Here is a 20,790-nt window from a genome sequence, read left to right on the forward strand (position 1 = left end):
GTGATTCGTTTTCGTACTTGCAGTGTTCCTTCCTTTCTCGACTCTGTCCTGCGTCGCCTTCTTGATATTTAGTTAGCTTCGTTCGAAGTTCACAGCCGAAATGCTATGTCAGATACCCGTTATAACAGCATTTATTCACAAACGCAAGCGAAAGACCTTGACGGATTCATTCCGATGTCTGATCATACCACAAAACCCAGAAACCGATTTGGACGAGGCCGCAGCAGACGAACTTTTGATTGTATGGGTGTCTCATGAAATCTGAGTCTGAAGGTGCAGTTTCAATGAAAAGAGGCATGGTCGCGGAGACCGGACCAGCCTTGTATAAACCGTGAAAACGTGCGTTGTCTTGGTAAATGTCAGAAAAGTGCCCCAAATTAAGCTAGAACTCAGTTTCTGGCTGATATTTTTTAGACTTGTCTCGCTCTCTCCGAGTCGGTGAGTTAATCTTTCACTCTCAACCAAAATGCAAACGAATAGACCATGCATGGGACAACAGGGTTGGGGGAGGGTGGATGGTGGATACGAGGGAGAGAAATCTTCGTTCGGTGAAATGCAATGCTCTGCCTGAATGTACTCTACAAATTATTGTCGGGGAAAGAATTTGGTTGCTCATTCAAGTGCCCTGGTTGCCATGGTACCGAGGGAATGCAGTTTTTAAGCAAATTGATTGAAATATTGGTCAATATCAATATGGTTTGACTAAGTCAGGACAATGGGATTGCATTCAGCTGGGAAGCCTAAAAATGAATTGATTAGTTTGTTCATTAAAGTTGTGATTATTATTGGATTTTTGCAAACAGATTTAAAAATAAGTTTATTATATTGTTTATCATTTCCTCAATAGCAAAAAAGGTACAAACAGGGATGTCGCTAGGCATCAGACATTTGTCATAGTCCGATTAACTGACCCTAACAAATGTCCGATTAACTGACCCTGTGTGGGGGTGTTCATGTAGGAATAACTCGACTCTCGCACGAAATTTGGTGCTTTACTTCGACATGATGTTTAAACTCGATGTCGAAATAAATCATGTCTTCAAAATCACCCCAAAATAACTCTCTCTCTCTCTCTCTCTCTCTCTCTCTCACTTTTTTTTTTTTCTCTTGACCGAATGGTTTATCCATGAATCGAAACTTTCGTGAAATGTGAAGTAAAACAAACTGTGGGACTTGACAAATAACACAGACATCCATGATGTGCATTCGGCTGCTTATCTTTAGCGCGTACATTTTTGTTCCCCTGCGTTCGATATTCGCGTTCGTACGAATGACCTCTCCCCTCCATCCCATATTGTGTATGGCCGATGGCTTCACAATGAAATCATGGGTCATGATTTTTTGTGTCATGTGTCTCTCTCTCTCTCACCAACACACACACTAACACACGCACACACACACTGACATATAGTTTAGTGCAGCAAATCTTTATTTTAATTTATCATTGACATTTCATTTATGAGTTATTTTGAACGAGAGACAAAACGAGCAATCAATTTCGTTCATCTTACTTAAGACAGTTACTCGACTACACGGCGTAGAACTCTATCGTTCAAGCTGGTTATACGGAGAAGGGTACCATGTGAACTTTGCAAAACCTGGTACCTAACTACTAAACGAATAGAATGCATCAATGTTCACGCACTAATAGCTGCGTATACGCTTGTACTGATTTTATTAATGAATTAATTTAGCAAAGAGGCAGTTATCTCCCTGCAGAAGCCACGATTATTCCCCATGGAAAATCGTCCCGGCAGTGAAAAGCTTTTTAACCAATGAGAATTTAGCTCTTGATCTTGATCTTGATCTTGATGTATTACGCCAACAGGTCCCAAACTTGGGAATATTCGTTGGCGGATAAGTTGGGGAGAGCACTTGGTGTTTTAATCAGCGGTTGGCAGTTTTCCTCTGAATTCGTTGACCGTTGACGACTGGATCGTGTTGTCATCAAGGTTGTTCCAGTCAATAACTGTTCTTGTGAAAAAAGAGTGCCTGTACACTGGTGTTTTAGTACACTCCACAACAAAGCACATGTTTCTTGTGATATTTCTGACTGTGGCTGATGATGTAAAGTCTGTGTTTGTTTCCGCGCCGGGACATATCATCATGGCAGCGAACTGCACGATATATTTTCAGAATGTAGACACTGACGAAAAACTGACCCCCTTTTCAAGTGTTTCGTGGGCAAAAGCTTTGACATGTGCATCTGAGTGGATTAACCTTGACCGTGAAGAACAGGCTGTCAGCCAAAAAATTGACGGAACGAGTCGCAAATGGACAAACAGCTGAAACGAGTACCTATCATCGTGTCGTCTGCTACCAGCGTCTGACATGTATTGTTCGACTCCAGCGAGCGAAGAAACACTATGTACAGCGAATTGACACTTCCAGTGATGCTGTTGTTGTCACTCCTTCAGATCCACAGTGTGTGTCAAGCTCTCCTGCCTTGGTCAAGCGTAAGAAAGCGAAATGCAGCAGTGTGTTGACCCCAGACACCTGTCTTCCTGCGTATGTTACACTACTAGTTTTTCTATGATAGTGGTGGTCCAGTGAACGATACCTTCCGCCTGTGGTTACACATAAAAGGAAAGGGCCTGAACCTTCTGAGCAACCAGTGGAGACTTGTGCTGACATATGGCGAGATGTGTTGGTGAGTAAAAACCTGCTAGAATTTCATTTGAAATAGTTGTGTGAATATTTCTGAGCAAATTAAGTTTGATATTGATAATCTTCTAATTAACACTTCATAGCATCACATAGTTTAGGATTAATATAGCAGAGGTACAATAAGGCAGGGGCGGATCAGTTCATTTTATGGGGGAGGGGGGGGGGGTTCCAAAAGTATATTGTGAAGATATGAGTGCGAAGGCGCGAAGCACCAAGCCGACGGCGCAAGGCGCCTAGCTTGCTAGGGGGGTCCGGGGGCATGCCCCCCCCGTAAAATTTCGAAAAAAAGGATGCAAAATGGTGCAATCTGGTGCAATCTGGTGCATTCTGAGGATGATCATTACCAGTTTCAGGCAGCAGATTTTGTCACTGATCAATGCCCCAAAAATTGAAACTCAACCCCAAAAAACACAATTTTTATATTTATTTTTGGACTGGGGGGGTGGGGGGTCCGGAAACCCCAGAACCCCCCCCCCCCCCCCCCCCCCTCGTCCGCCCCTGTAAGATGCAGATGCAACATGTTATTGTTTATACAGGGGCCTATGTGATTGATATATCATTTTTCTTGTATTGGTTAAATTACACTACAGCTAATGAGTTATGATAATCACTGGGCGAAAAGTGGCGTTTTGTATCTTACAAAACTACTCAAAATCCCAACAAAACTTCAAGTTTCAATGGGTTTATCACATTTTGGTGTTCACGACAACGCCAGATTTTGATTGGATTTTGTTGAAGTTATCGCTGCGAAATTGCCTGGAATTTCAGCGCGTTTTGCGACGGTCAAAACATCATGTTAAACCATGTTACAGCATATCTGTAACATGCAAAAATGTCAAGTTTTGATGGCATTAAAGCTTTGGTTTAACGCCAAGTAACATCATGTTATCGTAGACTTAACTTGCAAAACTGCTTGTTTTGGTGGTGTTACAGCTTGCTTGTAATGTGATTAACATCATGTTATTGCTGGTTTAACATGCAAAACCCCATGTTATGTTGGTGTTAAAGATTGCTCAAATGCCTATTAACACCATGCTAGTTGGTGTTAGGCTTGATTATTAATGTAAAAAAACACCATGTTATGACGTTCACATAATTGTTTTCACCTGGATGGAATTTTGTGGAAAAGAAAGCATGTTGTTTGGGAATTGTGTGCGGGTTTCATGCTTGGATATTGCACTTTGCTGACTTGTCACGGGTCAATTGACATTTAACAATATTAGTTTTCAAATGCATCATCCTTCACACATTATGTAAACATCTTTAACATTAACACTTTGGTTGTAAAATTATTGCACTTTATTCAAACAGAACAAAAACAAAAATGCTGATTCACAATGTACAATAGCAAAGGACTATTTTGAGTGGAGACAGTGTTCATCCACACTATAATTGGATAAGCTAAAATAAATTATTCAAATCGGTGAAGGCCACATGAAATGAAAACACACCATCAGTAAATTACTTCCCTTGTGATTAAGAGCGTCATACCCATAAAAGCCATGTAAGTTTTAGCCCATGTGAGTGTGTGTTGGGAGGGGGGCAGATGCCCTGTGAAAACATTGGCCATAGATATATATGTGAATTACTTCCCTTGGGTATGAACATTTATGAATGATTAAATGGGTGAAAGAAGGCCATACAAAATAAAAATCAGTAAATAACTAAATCACTTCCCTTGTGAGTAAGAACAGTCACACCAATGTTCCAACTTTTTGCTAAAAATTCGCCCACAATGTGACCTTTAAAGTTGAAAAGGGGTAACTGAACTTCATGTTTGGATGTCATGGAGTCCAACATGTCAGTAAATTTTGAAAGCCCTAGATTCATAAACATCTGAAAACTGCTCAACGTCTTTGCATCACGGCACATTAATAAAAGTAAGAGTTAGTAAGACTGGCCTAACTGCTATGGTGAGGCAGTAATCACTCGTTGATGAATTCTTTTCTTTCTTTATTTGTTGTTTAACGTCGTTTTCAACCATTCAAGGTTATATCGCGACGGGAAAAGGGGGAAGATGGGATAGTGCCACTTGTCAATTGTTTCTTGTTCACAAAAGCACTAATCAAAAAACTGCTCCAGGGGCTTGCAACGTAGTACAATATATGACCTTACTGGGAGAATGCAAGTTTCCAGTACAAAGGACTTAACATTTCTTACATACTGCTTGACTAAAATCTTTACAAACATTGACTATATTCTATACAAGAAACACTGCTTAATATGTAGGTAAATGCACAACAGGTTGTGAACAGAAAATCCAAAAACGTAAGGTCTTAAAAGCGGGGAAGTTTGAAAAGGGGGGGAGGGGGGGACCTAAAATGTGGCGATCATAACAACCGGCATGGGTGGCCGAGTGGTAACGCACTTGCGCTCGGAATCGAGAGGTTGCGTGTTCGACCCTGGGTCAGGCTGCTATTTTCTCCCCCCTTTCCTAACCTAGGTGGTGGGTTCAAGTGCTAGTCTTTCGGATGAGACGAAAAACTGAGGTCCCTTCGTGTACACTACATTGGGGGTGCACGTTAAAGATCCCACGATTGACAAAACGGTCTTTCCTGGCAAAATTGTATTCTTTCTTTATTTGGTGTTTAACGTCGTTTTCAACCACGAAGGTTATATCGCGACGGGCAAAATTGTATAGGCATAGCTAAAAATGTCCACCAAATACCCGTGTGACTTGGAATAATAGGCCGTGAAAAGTAGGATATGCGCCGAAATAGCTGCGATCTGCTGGCCGATGTGAATGCGTGATGTATTGTGTAAAAAAATTCCATCTCACACGACATAAATAAATCCCTGCGCCTTGAATATGTGCGCGATATAAATTGCATAAAAAAAAATCGAAACAAAATCCCTGCGCTTAGAACTGTACCCACGGAATACGCGTGATATAACTATAAGCCTCATATTGATTGATTGATTGATAATTTATCTAACAAAGTTCATTCTGAAATCTTCTTCAGCGTTTGATTATGGAGAGACTAAATCCTCAGTTCAGATGTGGTCTTAACTCCTTGTCTCCCAGGTACGGATATATCCGTACCCACTCATATGGCTCTATCTGACCAGGTATGGATAGATATCCGTACACACAGTCACTATGTACATTGCATCTGTTCTCATTCGGCACATATCCGCATCCTGCTTAGACGGTTAGCTTCAGTCGCTTCCTGTAACGTTGATCTAACGCCAGCATTCTAGCCTGTTGATACACAGTTGCTACAATTCTGAGTGACCTGCTGCAGCACAGCTGGTCTCGGCTTAAAAAATCTTGGTCAACATAGATGGGGTACAAAGTGTTATAAAATAAAGCGTCCTTCCAAAGTCGATGACAGGTCCCCAGAGTATTCACAAAATTATATGGTACTGGAAGCCTTGCATGGCGACGAAAAAGATGTCCACGCCTACATGAAGAAGTATCCTTCACGGCTTCAGCGGAAACAGTCGGCTGGGGATGAGGACTAATGGTGAACCTATGTAAAAAATATAGACAAGAACAAAAATATGTCAATGGGAAAACAAAGAAAGAAGTAGAGAAGGACCTCCCCCACCTTAACACAGTGAAAATGAAAAACACATGTGAATGTACTTATGTTTTAACCCCCCCCCCCCCCCCCCCCTCCAATTAAGACCAATTATCCAAGATATTTTTCAGTCCTCAAAGGAGAATTTCACTGTTCTCACGGAACCCTCAAGAAAACTGAGCTGTGCTAATATATTATATAACTGCACACATCCCTCAAATTCAATATTGCAAGCCACTATACATTCCTCATAAAGGCACATTCCTTCATGCTCATGTGTGAAAACTAACATAAGTTCGTGTATCTATTTATAATAATAATAATAATAATAATAATAACGGGCATTTATAAAGCGCCTTATCAGAAGTTCAAAGCGCGTGACAACAATACATGTATAAAAAAATTCATACAATCACTGTCAGATTCAAACAACACATCATGCACATCTCACATCCCCAGACTCTATGCTAAGGCCAACAAAACAAAATAGTCTGTTTACGGTATCCCAACCGACCCCACCTGTATCTGTTCCTTGCTGTTCTCCAAGAGACACCATGGTGCAGCAAGCTGAAGGGTGTCCTGTCGTATTTCCTCGGAACCAGGTCAGGAGCAGGAGGTGGGGGACAACTGACCTGCAGCAGAATTCAAATCAATTAGTCAAGTCACTATGACATATCTTTATTGTTATCGCCACACCAACCCTAAATTTTTCCTTCCATACTGTACAGGGTCCCCACTGGTTTTTAGAAACAAAATTCCATGACTTTTCCATGACTTTCCATGAGCCTCAATAACATTTTCCATGACTAGATCCACAGGTCGCCATTTCCGAACACGCAAACTTTTTACGTCTTGTCACTGCCAGTTTTGACACTGGCTTGCTTTGCACTGAATTTGAGTCAGTTTCTACGCAGTGTCTCTTCGACAAGCAAGTCAAGCATTTGCTACGCAGTCAGATTATCGGTAATGTTTGCTGGTCCTGTCATTTCACTAAACTGGACCAGCCACTGTTTGTATCCATCTGCACTTTCGTAAATTCCGTTTCGTAACCGTCACTGTGACTTGACGAACTGTCATTTTTTTCACCGCGATACACAGTTCATTGCGAAGATCTTCCTCGGTAATTCGTTCCAATTCCACATACTTTTTGTTGTCAAGAAACAACTCGAAAGAAAGTTTCAAACTCATCATCCTCCATCTTGCTTGTCGAAGCGCTAAAGTACTTTATCGATGCAAAAACAAAAAACTTCGACGAAACAGACTCAAATGCAGCGCAGACGACACGACGAGATAACGGAAGGAAGCTCAAGTGCCGTTAAAAATACCGTTATTCTCGTATGCAAATACGAACGAGAAGTTGGTCATACGAACAAGCCTTGTGCTGGAGACGCAAATCGCAGGGGGGGTGGAATGGCTGGGCAACGAAAATCGCCGCTGGCGTGCTAAAGGTTAATTTTTCTTTCTTTCTTATTTTTTTTAAATTCCATGACTTGAATTGAAATTCCATGACTTTCCAGGCCTGGAAAATTAAAAATCAAATTCCATGACTTTCCAGGTTTTCCATGACCTGTACGAACCCTGCTGTATTTGTTATCCCGAGAGAAAAATCCATGTTGCAGACTCAACTGGAAAAATTCCCTTCTCCATCATCTAGTGGACAGAGCTCACATGATTTCAAACAAATCTTTTTTAAAGTCACATACTTTGTGCGACAGTGTTAGTTTACTGCAACTGTAATTTATAAATAGCAAATTAATAAATATCACTTATCACTATCAGATAATCAGCTAAATGCCTGGCAGATGACCCTCATTCAAAGTGAGTCGTGGCTAAACCATGAAACTAGAAAAACAGGTTATACAGTGGAACACCCCTTTTAAGACCTCCAATAATCTGAGAAAATTCAGTCTTAAAAAGGAGGGAGTCTTAAAGGGAGGGTAATTTTACAGAGGTTATGAACAGAAAGTCTGAGAAAACAAGGTCTTTAAAAGGAGGGAGTCTTAAATTGGGGGGTCTTAACAGGGGGGTTCCACTGTACCACAATATAAATCTCACACTGACAGCGGACAAAAACTGAGAAAACACCCAGTATACATCGGTACTCACAAAAGAGTTACAAGTAGCATCTCCAGGAGCCGAAATCCCAAGCCCTTGATATCTGCACGTTTAGCATCTTGTACCTGGAATAGTGTGAAGATAACATGTCATTGTCACCTTCAGTAAATCACTATATCAAAATTATCAATATCATATGATTACTTACTAAAATAACTTTATGAAGTGATCTAGCACTGTCAATGGCAATAGTATCATGACAGTTTGACAGTGAGATTACGATTAATCATCCTCATTAACAAATAACATAGATCAGTTCTAATGTAGTACCTGTTTGTAGTGAACTCACCAGCAGGAGTATTGCATGTATTAATTGCGCATTACTGAATCCATGCACCCACATAGTCTCTTACTAATTTGCAAAACCATAATGACTTCAAACCTCTGATGAATTACATAACTCATTTATGAAGAGTAGTTAATACTAATAGTTGTAGTACAAACCCAAGTTTGTGTGCGTGTTTGTATGTGTGGGTGGGGGTGTCGAGGGGGGTGGGTGGGACGGTTACCGATGGTTCACCCACAAAAATGTACACTTACTAAGTAACACTTAAAGTAACTATTTTCATAGCTTCTTGCTTACCTTGGAATAGTGTCGAGCAGCTTATGTTGTGTCTAGATCAGCCATCAGATCTTCACACTCAGCGGGGTCAGCCTGCACATGCTGCAAACTGGACATGCCTGCAATTCTTGAGTAACCAATCTGTTGTTGCGGAGACAACGGAACCATGCTCAAGTAAGGTCCAACTGAAATAAAAGCATATTGTTAGCTGATAAATGATTTGGTCAAGCAAACCCATGCGGTATTTTTTTAATAAAATATTTAAATTTAGGCAAGCGATTCACAGAGCGCAGCGCGGCAATTCACAGAGCGCGGCACGTTGTGCAGCGCAGCGATTCCCAGAGCGCGGCTATTGCTCTCGCCAGCGCAGATTGTTGATGCGCTTTATTTTTGTACATGTATGCATGATTATCAGCAACATTTTACACTCTTTCTTTGGACATGCAAAAGCAACTTCAGGGCTGCAAGACTACAAAATTGCACTTTATGCAGACTGAATATATATATATATACGCGTTCAAATCAACTGGAAAAAAAACCCACGCTGAAAAAATGATCTGCGCATGCGCGAATTCCAAAATGGCTGCTGAAGTGTTAACTGGTGTGACACCGATTAACAGTTCCGCGGCACTGTACTCGGATAATTGTTTAAAAACGTCATCCCAGTTTAAAAACTCAGCTCCTTTCCATATATATATGAGTTGTTCTTCAGTACTGGTGACAGAAAGGGGGAAAAGTGGTCAAAATTCAAATCTCTAGTTTTGTTTTTGAAATATTGCTTTTCATAAAGCAGAAATACTGTAGTATCTGTTGTACATAAGAAAAAATCACTGGTTCACATGGTTCCTACATAATCTAACTTTTAAAGCTGGTTCTTGTGTGTCTGTGTGTATGTTTGTATGATGACGATAGGACCCGAAACGGCTGCACGGACTGAGACAGGAATTGCAGAGAATGTTCTTTGCCACTCGAGTCGTGTCATAAGGTACTTTTGGAATAGCAAATTTGAAAAGATTCTTCAAAAAACGGCGGAAAACATTATATACCCTGTGAGCTATCGAGGATCCTCCCCGTCTGGGCTGTCGAAACATGGTCTTGTTAAAAGACGTTTTCAAATGCGGTTAACGGGGAGATACACTCGAAGCACATTTAGCGAAGTTATGTTGCCAAATCATCAAAGATCAACATTTCACTACACGGATCGATGCACACAGTCGAAATAGATGTGACTTTCACACGACCGAAGACTACTTACTAGCAGACGACAAGATCTAAATATTTAGATCAGTGTAAGAGCAATCCGTTGAAGAACAGTTACTCCGCTTATTCGTCTTCAGTTAAGCTTATTTCCCCTGCCATAAGTTTCCTTGCAGATCTGCAGTCGCGTAGTGAAATGAACTAGTGTCATCGGAAGATTCTTCTCAGTCAATGATCAAAGCACAGTAAGTTCTATGCTGACAAAAGTCACTTTCGGACAACACGACGATTGACTTAATTTATGAGCCCAAAGGTAACAATATCGACAAGAATGTACGCATTTGACATTAAATGAAACATTCATAGACAGTTTCCAGCTCACCAGATCTGCCAAAGAGCCGTCATTCGTGAAAAAACGATGATTTTAATCAGACAGGTATCGGAAACAAGCCTTGGTCACCTGCGTTATTCCTTCCAAGGCGACGTGAAGGCGCCACATTTGTTTGTTTATGGCTGTTTATCGCGAAACAACACAGTTGAAATTTGTGTGTAAAATACCACAAATTTGTGGTGAATCAGTTCGTCATCTGCGTTTCGATTGTAATTAAGTCAGATTGGAGTTACTTTGAATCGAAGGCGAGGGTAACCTGCGTTATTTGTGGGACATCGTGAACAAATTTGATTGCAATATTTTATACAGAAAGTAAATTTCAATGATTCTGGCTCAGACTTGTAGATCTGTTATGCAGTGTGTTGGTAGTGTATCTGCTTTTCTGCTATGAAGCTCATTTGGAGTGATACGCTGATCGAAGTGGGGTACCCTATGTGGGACATCAGCCGTATGCAGATTACGCCTCAGAACACTCTCGCATTTCACAAAGACAACAATAATTTGCAACATTTCAAGAACTGCATCAGTTTTATTAGATACTATTTCAACAACAACAGCACAAACACGACTATTATCAACAACACAGAACGGGAGGTAAGTCTTCAAAGACGCACCAAGTGTGCGTTCCCGTTTTTGGACGCCATTTTTGCTGGCATTTTCACAGTGAATCTTAATATTTCCATATCTATTGAATGATTTTGGTATTTTCTTTGATTGTGCCGATTCTCCTATCTCTCTGGCATGTACTGGGTGCTTTGTGACCAGTTTCTCCCCTAGACTGTATTGAAAAATGCGTCCGTGTGAGCTGACCCCCACTTGTGACCAGTAGCAAAGAACAACTCATATAGTAGAAGCCATTGCAATGACATGTAGTATGAGTATTAGTATGACTGCCAAGTATTCAAGGCCGGTGTCACAAACTGAAAACTCTGCCTGAACAATCCTTCTCATTGCGGTCAATGCGCATGCGCTAACATGGGGAGATTAATCAGGTCGTGAACAACCTAACCCTTAGCCTTACCCTAACCCATGGTTCGATCGGTCAAAGGGTCGCATTTTTGTAAGTCCAAGATTGGCGCATGCGCATTGACCGCAATGAGAAGGATTGTTCAGCAGAGGTAGGCACGTTTTTACATCGACGCGGCGATATACTGGTGAATTCAGTTGAAAGAGTGAGAGAGAGAGAATGGCTCAGCTCTGTTTTTCGTTTTATTGACAGTTTTATTTCTCAAATAGATCAGATAGATGTAGCTGTTGTAAACTTTGCGATTGTGAAGGAAATGTATCGGCAGAATACATCGCGCGTCGTGAATTGCAGCGTTCCTCGTAGCGCAGCGCGTTGTAAATCGCAACGCTGCACAACGCGACGCGCGCTGTGAATCCACTTCGTTAAATTTATGTATACCTCGCTGATGCAAAAATAATGTACTTATTAACTATTAGCATTTAGCTGGTCATTCAAACCATAGCTTGTTTAAAGCTAGTAGTAGCAGTAGTATTTAGTACTAGTAGTAATGATTTAGTAAAATACTACTATAGTAGAACTCGAACTCCTATTGCTAGTAAATTACTAATTAGTGCACACAAGAACAACCATGGCAGTTGGCAATGGCACTGGCAGAATACGATCAAATATCATTATTAGTCTCACCATGGGTTGACGTCCCATCAAAATGAATCACTGAATGAATTAGGGACTGAATCAAACTTCAGAGACATCATTACAATTTTTCACAAAGACTGATTTTCAGCAAACAGCCATGTTTACCTGTACAAATGTATCAGTGCTATCACTATGAGTATGACAGTGTGGTAACTGGTACGCTTAGTATTTGGTTCGAGCACAGGCGAAAGGTATCGTCCACTGGACCACCAGACTACTTTCATACTCATAGAAAGTTGTGGTCCAGTGAAGGATACCTTCCGCCTGTGGTTCGAGACAGAGACAAAGTTGAAACTTAATTCGAGAAGCCAAACGGCTGACGAATACTTACGTATTTTGAGCAAAACCCACACACGTCGACCACAAGTTGATGTCTGCTGGAGTACGTAGTCATAAAAACGTCCATAAAGCTTGGTTTTGAAACGTTTCTTAGCACGAGTTAGATTTATCCGCCATTTTTGATAACTGCACATGGCGCATGCGCGGTCTGCGCGACTTTACCAAACTATCGCCGGCACAGGCCACTGGCACTGATCTAAAAAGAGAGACTGACAAGTACAGGCACCTTATGGTGACTGATAACCCGACAGGCACAACCATGCTGTTGTTGTACGTTGTTGTGTTTTGTAGTTGTTATATTTAGTCAAGTTTTGACTAAATATTTTAACATCGAGGGGGAATCGAAACGAGGGTCGTGGTGTATGTGCGTGTGTGCGTGTGTGTGTCTCTGTGTGTGTCAGTGTAGAGCGATTCAGACTAAACTACTGGACCGATCTTTATGAAATTTGACATGAGAGTTCCTGGGTATGAAATCCCCGAACGTTTTTTTCATTTTTTTGATAAATGTCTTTGATGACGTCATATCCGGCTTTTCGTGAAAGTTGAGGCGGCACTGTCACGCCCTCATTTTTCAACCAAATTGGTTGAAATTTTGGTCAAGTAATCTTCGACGAAGCCCGGACTTCGGTAATGCATTTCAGCTTGGTGGCTTAAAAATTAATTAATGACTTTGGTCATTAAAAATCTGAAAATTGTAAAAAAAAATAAAAATTTATAAAACGATCCCAATTTACGTTTATCTTATTCTCCATCATTTGCTAATTCCAAAAACATATAAATATGTTATATTCGGATTAAAAACAAGCTCTGAAAATTAAATATATAAAAATTATTATCAAAATTAAATTGTCGAAATCAATTTAAAAACACTTTCATCTTATTCCTTGTCGGTTCCTGATTCCAAAAACATATAGATATGATATGTTTGGATTAAAAACACGCTCAGAAAGTTAAAACAAAGAGAGGTACAGAAAAGCGTGCTATCCTTCTTAGCGCAACTGCTACCCCGCTCTTGTCAATTTCACTGCCTTTGCCATGAGCGGTGGACTGACGATGCTACGAGTATAGGTCCAATTCATTCTTCTTACTCGGCGTGACGTTATCAAATGGATCGGCTAGCTTTAGCCCAAAGGGGCACAACTCCGCTCATACTCTCTTCGCGCCGCCATATTGGATGCCGTCTTTGTTAGTTTTCTTCATTGCACTCTTGTTCTTTTTGCGTATTTCACTGTGTATGCAGACAAAATGAAGAAAACTGTGCATGCATGAGTCCAAAGGGGATCTGCCTTTTTAACACAACAGCACAACATAACAAGTCGCGTAAGGCGAAAATACAACATTTAGTCAAGTAGCTGTCGAACTCACAGAATAACTGAACGCAATGCAACGCAGCAAGACCGTATACTCGTAGCATCGTCAGTCCACCGCTCATGGCAAAGGCAGTGAAATTGACAAGAAGAGCGGGGTAGTAGTTGCGCTAAGAAGGATAGCACGCTTTTCTGTACCTCTCTTTGTTTTAACTTTCTGAGCGTGTTTTTAATCCAAACATATCATATCTATATGTTTTTGGAATGAGGAACCGACAAGGAATAAGATGAAAGTGTTTTTAAATTGATTTCGACAATTTAATTTTGATAATAATTTTTATATATTTAATTTTCAGAGCTTGTTTTTAATCCAAATATAACATATTTATATGTTTTTGGAATGAGAAAATGATGGAGAATAAGATGAACGTAAATTTGGATCGTTTTATAAATTTTTATTTTTTTTTACAATTTTCAGATTTTTAATGACCAAAGTCATTAATTAATTTTTAAGCCACCACGCTGAAATGCAATACCGAAGTCCGGGCTTTGTCGAACATTACCTGACCAAAATTTCAACCAATTTGGTTGAAAAATGAGGGCGTGACAGTGCCGCCTCAACTTTCACGAAAAGCCGGATATGACGTCATTAAAGACATTTATCAAAAAAATGAAAAAAACGTCTGGGGATTTTATACCCAGGAACTCTCATGTCAAATTTCATAATGAAGATCGGTCCAGTAGTTTAGTCTGAATCGCTCTACACACACACACAGACAGACAGACACACACACACACACACGCGCACACACACGCACGCACGCACATACACCACGACCCTCGTCTCGATTCCCCCCTCTACGTTAAAACATTTAGTCAAAACTTGACTAAATGTAAAAAGTAAAGCAAGAATACATTATTATATTCATTTATTTATTCTTTATCTCAAATTACCATGCAGACGGTGCACCAAAATTCACAAGATAAAGCTCTAAAGACAGGCAAATGAGGTACAATGCAGCTCAGGTAACTACTGCAAAGTATAATTTTCAAAGCATCCTATCACAGTGTTCACTCTAAAGGCACAACCGATGGACAATTGTTGATTAGCGCACTGCATACAGCAAAAAATAACCAGTTATAATCGTCTTCTCCGCTCAGTAACTTCCTTCCAGTTGTCACCCTGATGGTAAACAACTTTAGGGATCCTAAAGTGTGCCTGCTGACTGCAGTTTTTGGCCACACAACGTGTCATTTTCACTTTTGTCGAGTCGCCTCCCAACGCTCAAGCACTGTCAGAGATCGTGCAAGGCATCCAACATGGCGGCGGATGACCAATTCCAGAGAGTTACGACCCGTGATTCTCATACCGCGCGCGCCGAGTAGAAATGCTGTTGTTAACTTGAGTTTCTGCAATGGGCCTATACGGTCTTGCTGAAACTGAATGGCATTGCGTTCAGTTTCATTCTGTGAGTTCGACAGCTACTTGACTAAATATTGTATTTTCGCCTTACGCGACTTGTTTCAAGTTCAGATGATGAGGCCGTGTGCCAAAAGCAACTAATTAAAAGTGTGTGTGTGTGTGTGTGTGTGTGTAAAGCCGAGCGGTGGTAGCTTCACGTAGCTCCTAATATGGACCGGCTCCTAATATGGACCACCTCCTGTTCTGAAAAACTAACGGCGCTTGAGCGCTCAAAAAAGTTTTGTTCGCTGTATTGCAGAAACACAAATCTCAAAACCGTTAGGCTTTTTCTCTTTTTTTCACTCAGTTTGGCAGCGTTCACTCTAAACGGCTTTGCCGCCGAAAACGGACTCGTTTCTGTCCACAGCCAAAGCTTTTATCACACAAAAATTGCTATATATGACAGCTAAGACCGCATTTGTTACATTTTAGCAGGGTTGACCCCGAGTTTTTACCGTGCAAACAAAAAATATTAGCAAGATCTCAAAGTATGTGCGAGTCCCCTAATATGGACCACCTTCAACAAATCGAGAAAAAAAAGCTAAAAGCTATTTTCAATAATTCATTAAGAAGCTTGCTGGAAATAACCTATAACTAGTCCTCGAGATTTAAAAAAAAAAAAAGTCTTCTTTTCGTGGAAGTTGATAATTTCACTTATTTTCACTCTGTTTTTGATAAGCTTCTTTAGTTTCCTGGTGTGCTTCAAATAATGCTCTCATCAACCCGAAACATATCAATCTAAAGCATATTTGAATTAGACTGACTTGTACACTAAGTTGTATCATGTTATTTTGAAGTATAGGGGGCTTTTTACAGTGATTTGTGAAGGCCGCTTCACTGATCCATATTAGGCGCCCAGGCTCCTATTATGGACCATTTGTGATTTTGTCTGTATTTAATTTTTGTGGAATGTTTATCAAAGCTATTTCACTCTAATTAGGCCTAACGGTTAACCTAAGAGAAAAGGACTACCAAACACAAAATAAAACTTCTTCGCAAGAAAACAAGCAAGTTATCAGCATGAAACAAAAAGTGGTCCATATTAGGAGCCCTTCCTAACTGTCTGTGTCTGCGTCGAAGATGTTACCGTGAATGTGTTTTTAAAAGACATTTGACAGGACGGCATTCAAACCACACGCACCAGACACGAACCGACGAACAAAATACTTCTGACAACAAAATGTAAAATCAATTAACAAGAGTGTAGTAAGATTCCAAATTGTATTCAGACCAAAACAACAATCATAAAAATATACATGGGTTCTTTCATATGTGTGTGTGTGTGTGTTGATGATGATAACTAGTTTTAACGTCCTCTTAGAACTGCAACTTGCTTTAGGACAGGTAGAGTTAATATGCTTTATGTGGGGACAAGACACTGAACAAACATGCAACCAGAGAACACATATATGATCGTGTTATAATTATATCTGGAAGTCTGTTGCGATATTTCAAAATGGGGATGGAAGTGAAGATTGTGTACGCGGAATATGGTTGGACTGGAGCGGTTTTGTAGGCTTATTTTTTTAATTTTTGTTATGTGGGATATTGTTATATTTTTGGCGGAATAGGTAAGTAAATAGATAACTGGAAAAATAATACAATGAAGAAGAAAAAGCTCGGTGTGAGGAACGGAGATCAGGGTTTTTTAAAACAGATATCCTATTTCAGCCTTCTACTATTGAGAGACACAGGGTGTATGCCAGCTTCCATTGAAGCGTGCAATGTTTATCTAAAAAAAAACTCATGGGGTTTCAGGTTATGTTCGTTGACAAGGGTGTGTAGGTTGCAGAAATCTTGCTGGAGTGATTGGCAGCGGTCAAAGAGGTGTAACAAAGATATAAACTGTCCACATTCACAGAGACGGGGAAAGCACTTGTGAGCGCATCCATGGCCATCCGTGCGAATTCTGAGAAGTATTTTAAGGAGGGAGGTGGGGAGTGTAGGCCTGTTTTGTTTTGTTTGTCGGGGCAGAAAAACCAACCATGGGCATTGCCTTCTATTTTCAATTCTGTTTCCCAGTCCCAGTGACGCCAGGCAACTTTGGCCATTTTGTGTTTTGCTCCCGTCTTTGTTAATTTTATGTCATGAAATGCTGCTTGATCTGTAACAGCGTCTTTTGCTTCTCTGTCAGCCATATCCTTGCCTCTGATCCATGTGTGTGAGGGGAAGTACGTAGCCTAAGGGTCAGTTCTGTTCAAGAGGCAATGATCTGGTGACAGAGGAACAATATTTCCGTCTGAAGCTCTTCCCGGTTTCTGGAACCATTTTGAAGAGCAGTTATGCTGGTTTTGAGTCGGAGAAAATCACGACTCTTGTTGGAGGTCGAGGGGGGTCATTGATATGGTGGCATGCTCTTAAGATAACGTAACCAGCATTTCTGCAGTGAAAATGGACACATCCTTGTTGAGTTTAATTTTTTAAACTTATTTTGAGGTCAGGAATGACAAAAGCACAGTCAGCTTGGTCATCATTTTTTTTGGAGCCGTCAGTAAATATTTGTAGGTGATCTTTGTTATTGTTTGAGATTATTTCTTTTACTATTGATGAGACAAGTACATGGTTATCTTTTTTTTTGTTACACCCAGATCATGATCAGGGATGATAATGGGGGATTCCATGAACCAAAATGGGAAGGGGTGAATGCGAATGTGGGCCATCCTACCTGGGTTTACCCCCACTTTCTTGAAATATCGGTTGAACATATAGTCTGCTAGTGGGATCGTTGCTTCGTGTATTTTGGGTGTTTTTCTTTTTAGGTTTTGGTAAGAGGCCGAGGTTATTGTGTCGAACTCAGCAGTGAGCTCTTCGTTCACAGCATTGTCAAAAGTCCTTGCTCTTGATACGTACTGGGCCGACTTTAGTCTTCTTTCTTCATCGAGGGGCAGCCAGCCAGCCTCTTGATACACTAGTTTGTTTATGGAGTCTTTTGGGAGATCAAAGATGAGTTAGAGTGCAGCCATTTCGGCTCTTAGGCACAATAATAGCAAACTAAAGAAGGGGAAGGGAAAAGAAAAGGAGGGTAAAAACCACGCACTTCAGTCTTTACTCAAACTTCATAAAACCGACTGTAAAACTAACACCGGCTATTCTCCTTTCTCAATCATTATCAAAATCGATCCTAAAACAAAAGAAGTCGCGTAAGGCGAAAATACAACATTTAGTCAAGCTGTCGAATTTTTCATCAGTCCACCGCTCGTGGCAAAGGCAGTGGAATTGACAAGAAGAGCGGGGTAGTAGTTGCGCTGAGAAGGATGGCACGCTTTTCTGTACCTCTCTTCGTTTTAACTTTCTGAGCGTGTTTTTAATCCAAACATATCATATCTATATTTTTTTGGAATCAGGAACCGACAAGGAATAAGATGAAAGTGTTTATTTCGAAAATTTAATTTTGATAAAAAAAATTATATTTTTATTTATATGTTTTTGGAATCAGAAAATGATGTCAGATGAAGAATAAGATGAACGTACATTTGGATCGTTTTATACATTTTTTTTCTACAATTTTCAGATTTTTAATGACCAAAGTCATTAATTAATTTTTAAGCCACCAAGCTGAAATGCAATACCGAGGTCCGGCCTTTGTCGAAGATTGCTTGACTAAAATTTCAATTAATTTGATTGAAAAATGAGGGTGTGACAGTGCCGCCTCAACTTTTACAAAAAGCCGGATATGACGTCATCAAAGGTATTTATCGAAAAAAATTAAAAAAATGTCCGGGGATATCATACCCAGGAACTCTCATGTAAAATTTCATAAAGATCGGTTCAGTAGTTTGGTCTGAATCGCTCTACACACACACATGCACACGCACACACACACACACACACACACACACACACCACGACACTCGTCTCGATTCCCCCTCTATGTTAAAACATTTAGTCAAAACTTGACTAAATGTAAAGAGACAGTATGTATTGCATCTAAACACGAGCTAAGTAAAACATTATCAGAAAAGGTAGAGCAAGAGAAATCCCAAAACTCAAATTCGAGTCACTGCAGTTCGTACTGTACAAGTTGAGAAAGTTGCAAGTCCAGTCAGTAGCCACCATCTCGGACGGATGTTTCGGGGAGGGGGGGGGGGGGGGGGGGGAGTAGAACAAATGCCTATCTGTGGTCCTTCGCCGCTTCGAATTCCTTACAGGTCCCACACACATGGGAAAACGATTAACTCGGCCAGTACCCCAGCAAAAGTGCAAAGGAATATAGAAGAAAACTAAAATCTGACCGCGCTAAATAGTCAGGTTAGAATGACCTACTTTCTCTGCTCAACGCACGGGCAATGCAGTCTCTCGTGTACACTGTACTGTGACAAGGCTCATAATTATAGAGAAAATAAGAGATACCCCCAAAAATGTTTGTGCACTGCACTTTTTTTTCACATTTATAAACTGATGATCAGTGTGTGTATGTGTGTGTTCAGTTGTGTGTGCGTGTGTGTGTGTCAGTTCAAGGGGTGTGTGTGTGTGTCACTGTGTGCCCGTGTGTGTGTGTGTGACGGTCAGTCAGTGTGTGCGTGTGTGTGTGTGTGTGTGTGTGACGGTCAGTCAGTGTCAGTCACAGTGTGTGTGTGTGTGTGTGTGTGTGTGTATGTGTGTGCATGTGTGTGTGCCGTGTGCAGTGACAGTGTGAATGTGTGTGACGGTGTGTGTGTGTGTATGATGTATGTGCAGTGTGTATGTGTTTGTGTGACCGTGCTGAGAGAGAAACTAGAGAGAGAGAGAGAGAGGGAACCGATAATCGTCTGATTCTGCAGGTTCGGCACCAGGCTGATGAAAACGCAGAATAATCCATCAAAACAACACTCTAACATCAAGTTTTAGAAACCAGAAAAACTTATCGAAACTCCATAGGTTTCGTGGTGTTTTGCGCACTGCTGAAACGCGTTTAACACGACGTGAATCGCCGTGCGTTAATGTAGCGAAAACGTCCAAAACGCAGACACCCAAACTCGATGTTTTACTGTGTTTTGCAACCCGCTAAAATCTCAGGGATTTTATTGCGTTACGGCAGTTTTTCTAACTTGATGTGAATCGCACAGGTATAATGCCACAAAATTCAGTTGATTAACTTCATGTTTCATGTTATATGCCACGTTATAGTGCCAAAACGTGACTTTTCGCCCAGTGAGTAAACTGTGCTTTTCAATGAGTTAAATTCAGAGTGTGAAATGCAACTTGACAGTTGTTTTACTGCAACAAAGATCACCTACTTTGGTAATTTTTAATTCGGACTGTAGGTACTAAGGTTGTCATTGATATTATGACAGAAATTCATTTTGGATACACAATAACACTGCAGTACATGCATGCCGATATTGACAAACTAATGCTTGGGCACACACATGTTCTGTTCTGTTCTGTTTACATGTCATTGTTTTTGTATAGATCTGAGTTTTAACTGCACAGATAAACAGTTGAAACACATTGTACACACCCCCCAGGGCCGGACCCAGGGGGGGGGGGGGGGGTCCAGGGGTTCCGGAACCCCACCCCTGGAAAAAGCATGTACCTTGCTTTGAGTGGGGTTTTTTTTAGCACCAAAACAATGCTGCTCTTA

At 40.7% G+C, this 20,790-nt stretch overlaps 2 long non-coding RNA genes across 2 annotated transcripts in view; both read right to left on the minus strand.

Annotated features, from left to right (window-relative positions):
* Positions 1 to 20,790, minus strand: part of LOC138963126 (uncharacterized) — a 154,160-nt gene that overhangs the window by 104,585 nt on the left and 28,785 nt on the right. The window lies entirely within an intron of this gene.
* Positions 4,831 to 12,605, minus strand: LOC138963115 (uncharacterized). The gene is made up of 5 exons (XR_011454716.1): positions 12,451 to 12,605; positions 8,890 to 9,053; positions 8,298 to 8,371; positions 6,711 to 6,823; positions 4,831 to 6,140 (listed from the first exon to the last, which is right to left on the minus strand). It is a non-coding gene; the product is annotated as an uncharacterized lncRNA (long non-coding RNA).

This window comes from Littorina saxatilis, linkage group LG3 (genome assembly GCF_037325665.1).
Source record: "Littorina saxatilis isolate snail1 linkage group LG3, US_GU_Lsax_2.0, whole genome shotgun sequence".
Classification (NCBI taxonomy): Eukaryota; Metazoa; Mollusca; class Gastropoda; order Littorinimorpha; family Littorinidae; genus Littorina; species Littorina saxatilis.